Consider the following 17,299-nt stretch of genomic DNA (forward strand, 5'->3'; position numbering starts at 1 on the left):
TCCCTAAATCAAGCAGTGAATTTCAAAACAGATTCAACCACAAAGACCAGGTAGGTTTTCCAATGCCTTGCAAAGGGCACATATTGATATATGGGTGTAAAAAAAAGCACACTGAATATCCCTTTGAGCATGATGAAGTTATTAATTACACTTTGGATGATGTATCAATACAACCAGTCACTACAAAGATACAGGCGACCTTCTTAACCCAGTTGGGGTTAGAGGAAGGAAACCACGCAGGGATCTCACCATGAGGCCCATGGTGACTTCAAAAAAAAAGTTAGAGTTAACCTCAAGGATCCGATCATTTTCAAATTGTCACCTAAAAATGACATACCCAAATCTAACTGCCTGTAGCTCTGGACCTGAAGCAAGGATATGCATATTCTTGATAAAAATCTAATTTTCAAATCATATTAGTCACATGCGCCGAACACAACAGGTGAAGACTTCATGAGTACCTAACCAACAATGCAGTTTAAAAAAAAATACAGATAAGAAATAAAAGTAAAGTAATTAAAGAGCAGCAGTAAAATACCGGGTACCGGTACAGCATCAATGTGCGGGGGCACCAGTTAGCTGAGGTAATATGTATATGTAGGTAGAGTTATTAAAGTGACTATGCATAGATGATAACAGAGTTGCAGCGGTGTAAAAGAGAAAGGGGGAGGCAATGCAAATAGCCTAGGTAGCCATTTGATTAGGTGTTCCCGAGTCTTATGGATTGGGGGGGTAGAAGCTGTTTAGAAGCCTCTTGGACCTAGACTTGGCGCTCCGGGATTGCTTGCCATGTGGTAGCAGAGAGCACATCTATGACTAGGGTGGCTGGAATGTGACAATTTTTAGGGCCTTCCTCTGACACCGCCTGGTATAGGAGGTCCTAGATGGCAGGAAGCTTGGCCCGTAATGGGGCCGTACACACTACCCTCTGTAGTGCCTTGCGGTCAGAGGCCAAGCAGTTGCCATATCAGGCAGTGATGCAACCAGTCAGGATGCTCTCGATGGTGCAGCTGTAGAACCTTTTGAGGATCTAAGGATGCATGACAAATCTTTTCAGTCTCCTGAGGGGGAATAGGTTTCGTCGTGCCTGCTTCGCGACTGTCTTGGTGTTTGGACAATATTAGATTGTTGGTGATGTGGACACCAAGTATCTAGAAGCTCTCAACCTACTCCACTGCAGCCTTGTCGATAAGAATGGGGGCATGCTCTGTCCTCTTTTTCCTGTATTCCACAATCATCTCCTTTGTCTTGATCACGTTGAGGGAGAGGTTGTTGTCCTGGCACCACACGGCCAGGTCTCTGACCTGCTCCCTATAGGCTGTCTCGTCGTTGATCAGGCCTACCACAGTTGTGTCATCGGCAAACTTGATGATGGTGTTGTGCAGTCAAGACTGAACATGGACTACAGGAGTGGACTTAGCACACACCCCTGAAGCCCCCTGGTTGAGGATCAGCGTGGCAGATGTGTTGTTACCTACCCTTACCACCTGGGGGCAGCCCGTCAGGAAGTCCAGGATCCAGTTGCAGAGGGAGGTGTTTAGTCCCAGGATCCTTAGCTTAGTGATGAGCTTTGAGGGTACTATGGTGTTGAACGCTGAGCTGTAGTCAATGAATAGCATTCTCACGTAAGTGTTCCTTTGGTCCAGGTGAGAAAGGGCAGTATGGAGTGCAATAGAGATTGCATCATCTGTGGATCTGTTTGGGTGGTATGCAAATTGGAGTGGGTCTAGGGTTTCTGGGATAATGGTGTTGATGTGAGCCATTACCAACCTTTCAAAGCACTTCATGGCTACGGATGAGAGTGCTACGGGTCTGTAGTCATTTAGGCAGGTTACCTTAGTGTTCTTGGGCACAGGGACTATGGTGGTCTGCTTGAAACATGATGGTATCACAGACTCAATCAGGGACATGTTGAAAATGTCAGTGAAGTCACCTGCCAGTTGGTCAGCACATGCCCGGAGCACACCTCCTGGTAATCCATCTGGCACCGCAGCCTTGTGTATGTTGAACTGTTTAAAGGTCTTACTCACATCAGCTACGAAGAGTGTGATCACACAGTCGTCCGGAACTGCTGGTGCTCTCATGCATGTTTCAGTGTTATGTGCCTCGAAGCGAGCAAAGAAGTAGTTTAGCTCCTCTGGGAAGGCTCGTGTCACTGGGAAACTCTTGGCTGTGCTTCGTTTTGTAGTCTAATGGTTTGCAAGTCCTGCCACACATGATTTGATCTTAGTCCTGTATTGACGCTTCGCCCGTTTGATGGTTCGGAGTGCATAGCATCGGAGGAATCCCGGAACATATTCCTTCTGTGCTAGCAAAACAGTCCTGTAGCTTAGCATCTGCTTCATCTGACCACTATTTTTATCGATCAAGTCACTGGTGCTTCCTGCTTTCATTTTTGCTTGTAAGCAGGAATCGGGAGGATAGAATTATGGCCAGATTTGCCAAATGGAGGGCAAGCTTTGTATCCGTCTCTGTGTGTGAAGTAAAGGTGGTCCAGAGCTTTTTTCCCCTCTGGTTATACATTTAACATGCCGATAGAAATTTGGTAAAAACGGATTCAAGTTTCCCTGCATTAAAGTCCCTGGCTACTAGGAGCGCCGCCTCTGGATGAGCATTTTCCTGTTTGCTTATGGCGGAATACAGCTCATTCAATGCTGTCGTAGTGCCAGCCTCTGACTGTGGCGGTATGTAAAACAGCTACGAAAAATACAGATATAATTATCTAGGTAGGTAGTGTGGTCTACAGTTTCTCATGATACAATTGCGCGAGACTTCCTTAGATATCGTGCACCAGCTGTTATTTACAAAAATACATTGTGCCCCCTTATCTTACCAGACGTCGCTGTTCTATCCTGCCGATACAGTGTTGATAGTGTCGTCGTTCAGCCACGACTCCGTGAAGCATACGTTTTTACAGTTTTGAATATCCAGTTGGTTGGTTTATTTACTTATTTTTGTACATAATGTTTCCGCTACCGTCTCTTATGACCGAAAATAACTTCTGGACATCAGGACTGCGATTACTCACCCCAGACTGGCAGAATCCAGTCTGACGAGTCAGATATACTGCTTTCTCAGGAACAGGCCCAGATCCGTGATTTGCGTGAAGAGGCGGATTAAAAAGGGGCAGAGGGTGGGCTGACTTCTGACAATTCATAGGCGAACGCATAAACCCCCACTTCCTTCCATTCTGCTAGCAAATGTGCAATCTTTGAACAATAAAAATCGATGACCTACTTGGAAGAAACTACAAAAGAACACAATCGATTGGGGGCACATAAAACGTCTGCCTTCTCCGGCGCCATCTTAAGTTTGTGGAAATGTGAAATTAATGTAGGAGAATAAACACATTAGATCTGATAAAAGATAATACAAAGAAAACTTTTTTGTACCATCATCTTTGAAAACACAAAAGAGCCATAATGTATTGTTTTAGGCAAGGTGCAATTTTGGCCACTTCAAGTCAGCAGTGTATATGCAAAGTTTTAAACTGATCCAATAAACCATCGCATTTCTGTTAAAAATTTAGTATCAAGACTGCCCAAATGTGCCTAACTGGTTTACTGATAACTTTAAGTTCATAACTGTGCACTGTCCTCCAACAATAGCATGGTTTTATTTCACTGTAAATTGGACAGTGCAGTTAGCTTAAATTCTTGTTAATCTTTTGTTAATCTTTCTGCCAATATCAGATATGTCCATGTCCCGGGAAATGTTCTTGTTACTTACAACCTCATGCTAATCGCATTAGCCTACATTAGCGGTTTTAATGGCTGTGATAGGAGAAAACTGACGGACGGACCAACAACATTGTAGTTACTCCACAATACTAACCTAAATGACAGAATGAAAAAGAAAGCCTGTACAGAATACAAATATTCCAAAACATACAGCCGGTTGCAATAAGATAAAGTAAAACTGCAAAAAAAATCTGGCAAAGAAATGACCTGAATACAAAACGTGTTAGGTTTGGGCCAAATCCAATATGTTATAGATTTGCCTGTCATCGGCAAGGACGAGGGCATTAAGGATACAAATAAAAACAGAAGAGCAAAGCACAGGCAAGATCCTAGAGGAAAACCTGGTTCAGTCTACTTTCCAGACACTGGGAGACAAATTCACCTTTCAGCAGGACAATAACCTAAAATACAAGACCAAATATACACGAGTTCACAACATTGAATGTTCCTCAGTGGCCTAGTCACGTTTGAATTAAATCTGCTTGAAAACCTATGGCAAGACTTGAAAACGGCTGTCTATGATCAAGAACTAACATGAAATAAATAAATAAAAAAATAGACAAACATTGCACAATCCAGGGGTGGAAAGCTCTGAAGAGACTTACCCAGAAATACTCAGAATTACCATTGGCAGCAATTACAGCTAACATGTATTGAGTCAGGGGTGTGAATACTTATGTAAATTAGATCTGTATTTAATTCAAATGCAAAATTGTCTAAAAACATGTTTTTTTTTGTCATTATGTGGTGTTGTGTAGAAGGGTGACAATTGTTTTTATTCAGGCTATAACACAAAATGTGTTAAGTCAATGGGTATGAATACTTTCTGAAGGCACTGTAGGTTACCTGGACATAGCCTGAGGTAAGGAAAGAGTATACAGCAGTGGAGGCTGCTGAGGGGAGGACAGCTCATAATAATGACTGGAAGAGTCAATCGAGTCAAACGTGGTTGATACCATTCCATTGACTCCCTTCCAGCCATTACTATGAGCTGTCCTCCCCTCAGTAGCCTCCACTGGTATACAGGTAGAGCTAACCAAGAAGTATAATGTCTGTCAGAGCACAGACAAGACATCGGTATTGGTTACAACAGCTAGAAAGGGGTTGGTTTTGCAACAGACAGGCTATAACTTAACGTTAGACATAATGATCTAAAAATCCTGCTTTTCAAATCTGTTATCATCCTTTACCTCAGCTGAGAGTTGGAGTAGCCAGGGCAATTTGGAACAAGAAAAGTGTTCTGTTCATGAATCATCTATCAGCATATGATAAAAAGTAAGGCTGTGAATTTCAACATATGCTCTTGCTTAAGAGACCTTAAGGAAGTGTGCTTGATCACTGATAAAGGTTTATGTTATTCTGACTATGTAGGTCAACCCACACAAGCACATTTCATTTCACTACTTTTTTTCAAACTTAAAATTGGATGTTTAATACAAGGCCATTGACAATGCTAAATATTTCAGATAAAAATAAGTTTGAGCTTTTGCATACAGTTGTAGTGGAAAATGAGTTTAATGTAGAAGTAAGCTTCTTATTAGTTCAGACCAGCTGACTGAGTACTGTGGTAGTAGACTGGGAGTGCTGAAGCACATAGTGTAATGTTAAGAGAACAGTATGAGAGAAGGAAAGTTATGCCTTCCCAGTGAGACAGGAATCAAAATGAGGTGGGCCTATCTCCTCTGTAGCTCAGCTGCTAGAGCATGGTGCTCGCAAGGCAGGATAATGGGTTTGCTTCCCAGGACAAACCTAAAAATGTATCCGCGCATGACTAAAATGGCACACACACATTGAACAAAAATATATACTTTCTTTTTTTAAACATGTAAAGTGTTGGTCCCATATTTCATGAGCCGAAATGTTCCATACGCACAAAATGTGTTTACATCCCCGTTAGTGAGCATTTCTCCTTTGCAAGAGATAATCCATCCACCTGATAGGTGTGGCTTATCAAGAATCTGATTAAATAGCATGATCATTACACAGGTGCACCTTGTGCAGTGGACAAAAGGCCACTCAAATGTGTAGTTGTGTCACACAATGTCTCAAGTTGAGGGAGTGTTTATTTGATATGCTGACTGCAGGAATGTCCACCAGAGCTGTTGCCAGAATTTCTCTACCATACACCACTTCCAACGTCATTTTAGAGAATTTGGCAGTACATCAAACCGGCCTCACAACCACAGACCACGTATGGCGTCGTGTGGGCGACCGGTTTGCTGATGTCAATGTTGTGAACAGAGTGCCCCATGGCGACGGTGGGGTTATGGTATGGGCAGGCTTAACCTATGGACAAGAACACAATTGCATTTTAATTTGAATGCACAGAGATACCATGAGGAGATCCTGAGGCCCATTGTTGTGTCATTTATCCACCAGCATCACCTCATGTTTCCGCATAATGTATCTCTGACCAACAGATGCATATCTGTATCCCCAGTCATGTGAAATCCGTAGATTAGGGCCTAATGAATTTATTTCAAGTGACTGATTTCCTTATATGAACTGTAAAGCAGTAAAGTCTATGAAATTGTTGCGTTTTTTAATCTATCAAAGAAGAGCCGACAAGTGCCTGGCCAGACACTGAGCCAGGAACACCTCGAAAAACACATGGCTCACTGGCTCTGAGCACCAAGCAAAGAGACTTCTTCCTAGACCACCACAGTTTGTATAAACCGATCTCTTTACAGTACAGGCAATGGGAATTTCATAATACAGTCTAGAGCTCATAGGACATTCTTTTTCCATGGGGAAAATCCCAAAAGTCTCACACTAAGCATTTAGGGCGTGTCAGTGGTGGTGTGGTGAAAGGGAATTCAAAGTGGTTGGCTGGTGACATGCAGGTTTTAATATGATGCTAATTAACTCCAGAACACTCAGTTTCCGCCCAGACAGGAAACATCCCCTGGAGGAATGTTAGAGATGTGAAATATGGACCTGCTGCATGATAGACAGGACAATTTGTAATGGAGAAAGAACAAACAGAGAAGGCCCTTTATGAAATATAATTATATTAGTTAGGTCAGTTGTTCCTTTCCTCCAATCAGGAAAGGGACATAACCTAACTTGAAAAAGAACATTCCAGTCATATCTATGAAGTCAAATAACATTCAAACTTAGATTCAACATGGTCATACTCCTAGTTTATTAGCATTTACTACAGATTCCACGTCATATAAAAGGTCCTGCTTGACATGAACTCCAGTCCGTCTGCCCAATGGACGGTTTCATATGTTAGCCTTAATGACCGGGGATATGTAGGTCATGCCATTACCACACAGGCCGTAATGACATCTCTGGAGGACCATCGAGAGACCAAATCTATGCACATCAAACCAGATAACACCCACACCCATCCTTGGCAGGATAAGCTATAAACTAGCGATCCAGCAATCACATACTTGCAATTCCCTTGGCTTAAAGACGACATGGTCAATCCGACATCTGCAGTGGCCGTACAGCATTTACTGCGATACGGCCTCTGCAGAAGTCAGGGCATTTATACTTCACTGAGCTGTTATGAAGGAAGTGAGTTTATATAGGACCTTCCGCCCCCACCTACCGTCACCCAAACATGTCAATGCAGAGTTACACGTAGCCCTCCGCATTGTTACAAAGTTTGAGCGGTGCGGAGCTCAATTTGCCCTCTAAGGCTTTGCAATTGGGTCACACCTTCCATACAAAGCCTCCGACCACATTTTCGGCTCAAGCATAAAATGGACTTTTACTGTAATAGACACATTCATGTAATAAGGCAAGGCGTTAACAGGTGCTGAAGACCGCTACCAACCACTAGGGCGGTAAATGAAGTATATGCGAGGGGAGAAATAGTGTGAGGGCTGGTAGAGAAGGACCAATTATACTGGTAATTACTGCACAGTGCAAAGACATCCAGGAAGAAATTCTTGCTTTCAGATAATGGCAATTCCACAGTAACAATTAGGCTGAGACTCAGATTTTTCCCATTTAAAAAAAAATTGACATCAAAATTGAATAAACCATACAACTATGCACAATGACTACTTTGAACAATTTACACAGTAAATTAAATAAAAACCTTTACTGGGAAAACTGCAGATGCAAAGTTGGGTAACAGAATGACAGTAGAATATACCTCAGTGTTATTCTGTTACCAACTTTTGTATTTGCACAGTTCTTCATGGTATTTCCTCTTCTACTTGAACACATGCCAAAACTTTACCATCACTGTACCTTCAACACACCACAATATATAAATATTTCAACAAACATCAATTACCTCAATAGTAGATCTATTGCATTATTAAAACCGCATCAAAGAGCTCTGCAGTGTATTCATACATACCAATTGTAGACCAAAGTAACAGAAGTGTAAACTGACTGACAACCCCAGGAACCTGACAGACTGCAAGCCCAGGTGTCAATAAGCAGGTAGATAAGGGAATAGACTCAGGGTGGAAGCCAATCATATCTGGAGCTTGGAGGAAAATCCATGCAGGGACATTTACAACAAGTGGTCTTATCTAATTGACTGTGGTTTACTAATAAGAGAATAATGCAGTGCTTTGTAAAATACAATCCTACAAAAGTCACCCAATAAAAAAAAACAAGCAATCACAGTGATAATACTATAAAAGGAAAAGTTTGTCTCCCGCTCACATGCTTCTGTCTGTATGGATACTTCCGTCTCAGTCAAACTTCACAGAGAATGTATTGGCCTCAAATCATCTGACAGAAACCCATCTGGTTCGAGAGCGACACCCCTAGCTCCTGATGTATTTTTGTCCTGCCTCTGGGCTGATATGCAGGCCCAGCCCTTATAAATCTCTGACTTATTCTAGTACTGAAAGAGCTTGGGTAACTGTTATTTACATGGGCAACAAGGGCGAGATTATGAAAAGCTCACTTCAAAAGCTAAAAGATTAACATTACGACCATAACATTACGACCATAACAATGGGATTGAGGTCCTTATAGAAAAATGCTTTGGCCATTGAGAGGGTTTAGGATTAAAGTCACATTGACAGGAACGAAAGCCAGGGACTTGGTAAACATGGGGCATATTGGTGCAGCCAGAGCCAGGTTTCAAAAAACAGCAATGTTCCCAGGAAATCTTAACCCAAATGTGACAAACACATTCATATAATGTTTCAGATTTTCAATTCTAAGCCTCTGTAAAATGAATAAGTAGTGCAAAGATGTATCAACACACCTTTAAGTGTGTAATAGTCCAGGGAAAATAACTGTTTTGGTAGGGATTTGTCTAACAACCTTCCACTCACACTTAAAGCTGCAATATGCTACTTTTTGGGCAACCCACCAAATTCACATAGAAATGTGATTTAGAGATTTGTCATTCACATTGAAAGCAAGTCTAAGTGGTAGATATGTTTTATTTCTATGCTTTCTGTTCTTAAGCGTTGTTTTTGCATCTTACTTTTGTACACCAGCTTCAAACAGCTGAAAATACAATATTTTTGGTTAAAGAAAAGTTATTTCACTGCTTGTTTTGTCAAACTGAAATTAGGCAAACTAGCCTAATTTTAGCATCCGGGAAATGACAGCCCTTTCTGCATATTGCACCTTTAAGCTCCTTGTGCCAATTGTTTTTCTAGTGGTTGTTTACAGAACGCATGTTTTGAAAGGGGCTTTTCAGTTCTGACAAGACCAATATACAGATAATTGACAAAATAAAGATAACACTTGTGTAAATGAGGGTTACAAAGTATATTGAAAGCAAGTGCTTCCACACAGGTGTGGTTCCTGAGTTGATGAAGCGCTTAACATCCGATCAGGCTTATGGTCATGTACAAAAATGCTGGGCAGGCCATTATTTTGGCTACCATGTCTATGCCCCCATAGGATGCCAATGCCTCCATCCACAGTGCATGAGTGGTCACTGAATGGTTTGACGAGCATGATAAATGATGTAAACCATATGCCAAGGCCGTCTCAGTCACCAGATCTCAACCCAATTGAAAACATATGGGAGATTCAGGAGCGGCACCCGAGACAGCGTTTTCTGCCACCATAAAAAAAAACATCAAATTATGGAGTTTCGCTTGGAAGAAAGGTATCACATCCCTCCAATAGAGTTCCAGACACTTGTAGAATCTATGCCAAGGTGCATTGAAGCGGTTCTGGCTCGTGGTGGCCCAACGCCCTATTAAGACACTAAGTTGGTGTTTATTTGGGCAGTTACCTGTACATTGCTGAACTGAACCCTCACCCAAATTGAACACCCTTGCAAAATGTGCGTTCACATGAATGAACACAAACGGCTCATAATGACCTGAAAGGGACCAAGTCACTAACTTCTTTCTGACTGAGTTAAGCTGTAGTTCGTTAAATCCATCTGAATTCTATGACAGGTCACAGGACCCGAGGCACCTGCTCCACTCACCTCCGATCTGTTGACGGGAGGTAGGCCAATCCAGCCAACATTTCTATAAAGTCATATACTAGTATTTAAGTCAGACAGAGCCAGTCATCCCTCAAGACAGGCAGCCTTTGTTACAGCGTGAACAACTTGATAATTGCGTACATTAGTTACTACAGCCTGTTGAATACGTTTTTCAGAGCAAATTGATTACTAAAAGGCTTTTTGAATGGTTAAATTGTCTCAAATAATCTGATATGTACCATATAACACACTTGCCTTTCCAACAGTGCAGGGTTGTAAAATATGGAGCATGATGTTTTTCAACTTGGACGGTGTAACCAAATACTATTATACCGTATTCAGAACACGATAGCATCTCCTAAGAAACGTATAAATATTTTAGTGGCACACGTTGAACCAAAAATAATACGAGCTAAAATGGAATAGAATTATACAGGCAATTTGTTTAGTGTTAAAAGCTCACCAGAATACAACGGAATTTTAGATAACATTGTCAGTCACTTACAACTGTGTCAATTGAAACTAACTTTAAAATGACAGCTGTCCCAATAAAGACTCCTTGCTTTATCCAGAATACACTTTCCTACAGGCGTTACAAAGTTCCACCGAGCAATTAACGTCAAAGTATCCAACTTTTAGCTCAGTCTGTTGACTACCGAAATGTACTCACGTTGTAGCCTTCAAACGGGAGCTGTGGATAATGCCCAATGACTATTTGATAATGCCCAACAAATCTTTAAAAGGCGGTACTTCAGTGTAATAGCGTCAAATGGGAATCTGTACTTGGGGAAACGTGAGCGTAAATGAATGCGTCATTCGAAACCAAATGGGAAGGTGGTATTTACCAAATAAAAATAAAAAAACGTTTTTATTTAACTAGGCAAGTCAGTAAATAACAAATTATTATTTACAATGACAACGTGGACGACGCTGGGCCAATTGTGCGCCGCCTTATGGGACTCCCAATCACGCCCGGATGTGATACAGCCTGGACTAGACAAATGTCATCCGCTCGATTGCGCCCAATGTCTCGTTGTAGTTCACTGTTTGGTTGGAGCTGCCTTGGGCATCTGTTGGGGGTGTTCCCCTGCGCAGACGTTGCATGCATCAACCAATGGTTGCGTGCCACGTCATCTACTGTGCTATCATTTAGACACAAGTTAAATTTTTCGAAACGCAATTGTTAAAATTCTTCAAACTTAACTGTGCAAAAATAAAACAGATTGTGTCCCTTGGGAAGTCCCTTGGCAATTCTATAGTCTATATTGGAAAAGGTTACTGACAGTTGGTCCCAGGATTCGTCTGGCAATAATACTGCGTACCAAAACCAAGTGGGAAGGTGTTAATTACCAGTTGTGAAGTCGTAAATACCTGTTGGAGGCTTTCAGGCATTTGTTGAGAAACAAAGATTGGCTAATGGCCAACAAGCTGCATCAACGATAAACTAAACATACAGCTATCATGCTTGTAAACAAATTATAGTGTTTTAAAAAAAACATGTTAATACATTGCTTTTTATAAATAGTGTTTTGTTGTTACATTTAACTTCCGAAATGCTGTTATCGAGGTCATTTCAATAGTAGGTGACGTCAGAGGTCAGCATGTCAGAGAAGTCGTAGCTCAGTGATGATTGACGAGTTTCACACTAGTAATTATGAGTTGGAAGGGCGGTCAAGCAGATTTTTCCCAGTCGTATGTAGGCCGTCATTGTAAATAAGAATTTGTTCTTAACTGACTTGCCAAGTTAAATAAAGGTTCAATTTATAAATGTAAAAAAATGCCTATGCCTTTTAAAGTGTGTTGGATTATTTATTTTTTATCCAACTTGCGCCTACATGTCTGACTGCATGATGTTTAAAGAAATGATATGACCAAAGGTCATGAAGTTTTCACTGCAAGTTTCTGCAGTTGCTCTTCACCAACTTGATCCTGCCTGCCTCGTGGAAGGCTCTATTGTCAACCAATCATTAGGGTGTTTTTGTAGGGCCCACCCCATGAGAATGTGGCCAAAGACATTACTGAAACAGGAAGCAACTGCATGTAGGCCTATATACAAATGAATGCGATATTTGAGTCTCCCGCTCAGTAATTGATTGCAGAAGGAACACATATGATTTCAGTTTGTGAGTGTGTGATATGGGGGTTGGAACCATGTTTATTTTGGCATTGTAAAGATTTTTTTAAATAAATAATGGCAACACTGCCATGTTGAACATCTCATTCCAAGATCATGGGCATTAATAAGGAGTTGATCCCCTTTGCTGTTATAACAACCTCCACTCTTCTGGGAAGGCTTTGCAATAAATGTTGGAACATTTCTGCAGGAACTTGCTTCTATTCAGCCACAAGAACATTAGTGAGGTCGGACAATGATGTTGAGCGATTAGGCCTGGCTCGCAGTCGGCGGTCCAATTCATCCCAAAGGTGTTCGATGGGGTTGAGGTCAGGTCTCTGTGCAGGCCAGTCAAGTTCTTCCACACCAATCTCGACAAACCCTTTCTGTATGGACCTCGCTTTGTGCATGAGGGCATTGTCATGCTGAAACAGAAAAGGGCCTTCTCCAAACTGTTGCCACAAAGTTGGAAGCATAGAATCGTCCAGAATGTCATTGCACACTGTAGCGTTAAGATTTCCCTTCACTGGAACTAAGGTGCCTAGTACACCATGAAAAACATTCCCAGATCATTATTCCTTTTATACCAAACTTTATAGTTGGCACTATGCATCGGAGTAGGTAGCGCTCTGGTATCCGCCAAACCAAGATTCGTCCTTCGGACTGCCAGATGGTGAAGTGTGATTCATCACTCCAGAAAACACGTTTCCACTGCTCCAGAGTCCAATGGCGGCGAGCTTTACACCACTCCAGCCGACGCGTGGCATAAAGCATGGTGATCTTAGGCTTGTGTGTGTTTGCTCGGCTATGGAAACCCATTTCATGAAGCTCCAGACGAACAGTTTTTGTGCTGACATTGCATCCAGAGGCAGATTAGGACTCAGTAGTGAGGACAGATGATATTTATGCGCTACATACCTCAGCGGTTCTGTTCTGTGAGCTTGTGTGGCCTACCACTTAGCAGCTGAGCAGTTGTTGCTCCTAGATGTATCCATTTCGCAATAACAGGACTTACAGTTGACCGGAGCAGCTCTAGCATGGCAGAAATTTGACGAACTGACTTGTTGAAAGGTGGCATCCTATGACAGTGCCACACTGAATGTCACTGAGCTCCAAAAAACATTCTACTGCCAATGTTTGTCTATGGAGATTGCATGGCGGTATGCTCAATTTTGTACACCTGTCAGCAACGGTGTGGCTGAAATATCAGAATCTGTGGTCATAGGACACATTGCCATTGGGAATGGTCACATATTCTGGTGCTAATTGAAACTTCTACCCAATTTCAGTTTTCAGTATGATCAGGGCTGGAATATACAGTACCAGTCAAAAGTTTGGACACCTAGTCATTCAAGGGTTTTTCTTTCTTCTATTTTCTACATTGTAGAATAATAGTGAATACATCAAAACTATGAAATAACACATATGGAATTATGTAGTAACCAAAAAAGTGTAACCAAAAAACAAATCTAAATATATTTGAGATTCTTCAAAGTAGCCAACCTTTGCCTTGATGACAGCTTTGCACACTATAGGCATTCTCTCAACCAGCTTCATGAGGTAGTCACCTGGAATGCATTTCAAATAACAGGTGTGCCTTCTTAAAAGTTCATTTGTGGAATTTATTTTCTTCTTAATGCATTTGAGTCAATTGTGTTGTGACAAGGTTGGGATGGTATACAGAAGAGATCCCTATTTAGTAAAAGGCCAAGTCCATATTATGACAAGAACAGCTCAAATAAGCAAAGAGAAATGACAGTCCATCATTACTTTAAGACATGAAGGTCAGTCAATCCGGATAATTTCAAGAACTTTTAAAGTTTCTTCAAGTGCAGTCGCAAAAATCATCAAGCGCTATGATGAAACTGTCTCTCATGAGGACCATAACATGATGATCTCTGCATGTGTAGTTACCACAGGAGGTGAGATGGTGTGGGGGTGCTTTGCTGGTGACACTGTCTGTGATTTATTTAGAATTCAAGGCACCCTTAACAAGCATGGCTACCACAGCATTCTGCAGCGATACACCATCCCATCTGGTTTGCGCTTAGTTGGACGATCATTTGTTTTTCAACAGGACAATAAGCCAAAATACATATCTAGGCTGTGTAAGGGCTATTTCGCCAAGAAGGAGAGTGATGGAGTGCTGCATCAGATGACCTGGCCTCCACAATCACCTGACCTCAACCCAACTGAGATGGTTTGGGATGAGTTGGACCGCAGAGTGAAGGAAAAGCAGCCAACAAATGCTCAGCATATGTGGGAACTCCTTCATGACCGTTGGAAAAGCATTCCATGTGAAGCTGTTGTCATACACGTCGTAAGGGACAGTCCAAGGCGCAGCGGGTATAGTGCTCATCTTCTTTCTTTATTTAGAGTGAACACTCAAACAAAATAAACACATGACCAACCAGTTCCGTAAGGCACACGGGCTATACAGAAAACAACCACCCACAAACCCAAAGGAAAAAAGGGCTGCCTAAGTATGGCTTCCAATCAGAGACAACGAAAGACACCTGCCTCTGATTGGAAACCCTACTCGGCCACACATAGAAAACGAACATAGAAAATGAAAACTAGAACAAATCCCCTCTAAATAAACCAACCCCAAAACACACAAAAACAACACCCCCTGCCACGCCCTGACCATACTACAATGACAAATGATGCCTTTACTGATCAGGACGTGACAGCTGTTTAAGAGAATGCCAAGAGTGTGCAAAGGGTGGCTACTTTGAAGAATCTAAAATATAAAACATATTTTGATTTGTTTAACACTTTTTTGGTTACTACAGTACATGATTCCATATGTGTTATTTCATCATTTTGATGTCTTCACTATTATTCTACAATGTAGAAAATAGTAAAATAAAGAAAAACCCTTGTGTCCAAACTTTTGACTGGTACTGTAAATGTTTGAGGACCGGGTTTTGTTTTTTCTGGATTCCATTAGAATGACAATTGCAGAGAAAGGGACAGGGCAACAACTGTTACAATTCCAAATATTTAATCCTGCAAGTAATTAATTATAGAGTTTAACTACCTTTTTTTGTCAAAGCAAAGATGCATAATTTTTTTTAGCTTGTGTTATATACGTCTACAGTATATCGGTGTATATTGGTCCGCTAATACTAGAAAATGCCCAGTTGTGAAAAAATATTTTTTTACAAAAATAATATATATTTTATAAATATATTTTTTGAATTCAGATTTTTCATGGGGTGCTGCAGCACCCTCACCACCCCTTCTTCCCGCGGCTATGTATACACCTGTGAAATCATGATTTTTCCAAATAACCATGGACGAAAACCATGGCTGTCAGCCTTGGTATATCAAACCGTATACCACGGGTACGACAAAACATTTATTTTTACTGCTCTAATTACATTGGTAACCAGTTTATAATGGCAATAACGTACCTCAGGGGTTTGTGGTATATTGCACTCTGCGTTGGACACAGCCCTGTCGTGCATATGAACAGTCCTTAGCCGTGGTATATTGGCCATATACCACACCCGCTCCGGCCTTATTGCTTAATTCTACGGTACCATTTATGTTTACGTTGTCTGCCCATGAGAGATTAGGAAAGACATAACACAAACACACACTCAAGGAGGGCTGGGCACTCCTCCACATTGCATGGTGTTTTATTGCCCAGTGACAGCTGTCCACTTGGAGGGCTTGAGTTCCAGAGACATATCAACTTCTCCTTCTCACACAATACATTTTCTATTTATTTCATTTTACCTTTATTTAACCAAGTAGGCCAGTTGAGAACAAGTTCTCATTTACAACTGCCAAGATAAAGCCAAGCAGTGCGACAAAAACAACAGTTACACATAAACAAACGTACAGTCAATAACACAGAAGAAAATAAAAATGGAAAAATCTATGTACAGTGTGTGCAAACGTAGAAGAGTAGGGAGGTAGGCAATAAATAGGCCCTAGAGGCAAAAATAATTAAAATGTAGCATTACACTGGAGTGATAGATGTGCAGATGATGATGTGCAAGTAGAGATACTGGGGTGCAAAAGAGCAAGAGGGTAAACGGATGGCACTGTGATAGACTACGTCCAGTTTGCTGAGTAGTGTTTTAGGCTATTTTGTAAATGCCTTGATCACACCTACAGCATCATTGCACAAAATGGTACGCAGCACCATCTGGATATGTGTGCAACAAAAGTTTAACATTCACCTTCTGCTACCATTTCTGTCAAGCAGTCTAGGCATACAGTTTGATGCATACGTTCGATAAATACAACACATGCACCACATAGAACTCACTGCAACTGCCTCTGTAACGCAATGGTGCAAGGTAAATGCAGCGTTTCATTGGAAAAGAATGTACTTCTGGTGTACCAAAATGCAATGACACTGTCAGTGTGTTCGAGGAGTAACATATTAAAGCTTCTGTTTGACAAAGCAGCCACACAGCAAAGTGAATCTAGATATGATCAATGAGCTATGTATGATAAGCACATTTCAAGAGGGGGCCAATGGCCCTAGGGGCCTCTGTGAGTACCTACTAGTGAGTTATGGATCCCATACATTTGAAATATGGAAACATATTGTAAAAATAAATCATCAAATAACTATCAAAGAACATTTGATTGTGTAAAAAAGTGTTGTTTTCGTTGAATTTTCCCACGGAATCATAGACTGATCGTATGTTCCTTGACTACATGCGTCTGAAAAAAGGATTAGACCTACATCCCCATCTACAGGACAAACAGTGCTATTGCAAATCCACCATATATACGGTCTATATATGGTCACGCTTCCGGCACAGCATAGGCAACTCTGTCAACTTCGCGCTCTCTGCATTTCATGCTAAATAAAGAAAGTTTTTTAAAAATATGAGAAATGTGCTGCTTCCAAAATGTATATTTACTTAGCCAGTGATATGCTATTGCGTTTTAACCATATAAATCCATAATAGTAGTCCTAGGGCCAATAATGAATGTATGGTGATAGTGTGAACAAAATAATAGGTCAATTCTAGTGTTAAAAATGTAACATCCAAAGACAATATACTTAAGGTAAGAACATGTGCTGATTAAGGG

General features: G+C 41.2%; 1 protein-coding gene across 5 annotated transcripts in view; it reads right to left on the reverse strand.

Annotated features, from left to right (window-relative positions):
- Positions 1-11,136, reverse strand: part of LOC106561462 (protein-methionine sulfoxide oxidase mical2b) — a 114,436-nt gene extending 103,300 nt beyond the window's left edge. Inside the window, exon 1 of one of the 5 annotated variants that reach the window (XM_045688374.1) lies at positions 10,793-11,133. The gene's annotated coding sequence lies outside the window, so the exon portion shown is untranslated. Of the gene's footprint in view, positions 1-8,064; positions 8,311-8,378; positions 8,477-10,792 lie in introns of those variants that run through there. The other 4 variants (XM_014125452.2, XM_045688372.1, XM_045688373.1 and 1 more) reach the window with 4 other exon arrangements.
- Positions 11,137-17,299: the final 6,163 nt, after the last annotated feature.

The sequence above is a fragment of the Salmo salar genome, chromosome ssa10 (assembly GCF_905237065.1).
Source record: "Salmo salar chromosome ssa10, Ssal_v3.1, whole genome shotgun sequence".
NCBI lineage: Eukaryota > Metazoa > Chordata > Actinopteri > Salmoniformes > Salmonidae > Salmo > Salmo salar.